Source organism: Coregonus clupeaformis, chromosome 35 (genome assembly GCF_020615455.1).
Source record: "Coregonus clupeaformis isolate EN_2021a chromosome 35, ASM2061545v1, whole genome shotgun sequence".
Taxonomy (NCBI): domain Eukaryota; kingdom Metazoa; phylum Chordata; class Actinopteri; order Salmoniformes; family Salmonidae; genus Coregonus; species Coregonus clupeaformis.
Window position 1 is genome coordinate 42,736,335 of NC_059226.1, and position 287 is coordinate 42,736,621.

The window sequence follows — 287 nt, forward strand, 5'->3', positions numbered from 1 at the left end:
CGAATAAGTATTAACGCCGCCGCCTGGACGAGGGGGAAAACAAAAACTGTTTTAATTTTATTCAGAAACACAGGAACAGTTTTTATTCAATTGAGAAACACACAAAAAATCCTTTATACACTTTATTCCGTTTTTTAGGACAAGGGTCATCAGAGCAAATACAAATACAACATGTACTTCTTCCCCTAGGACCCTTTTTTAAACTCCAACATCAATATCTTCCTTCACCACCACTTTGTTTCCAACATCCATATTATATCCTCCATCTTTTCAGTCCTTATTTGAAA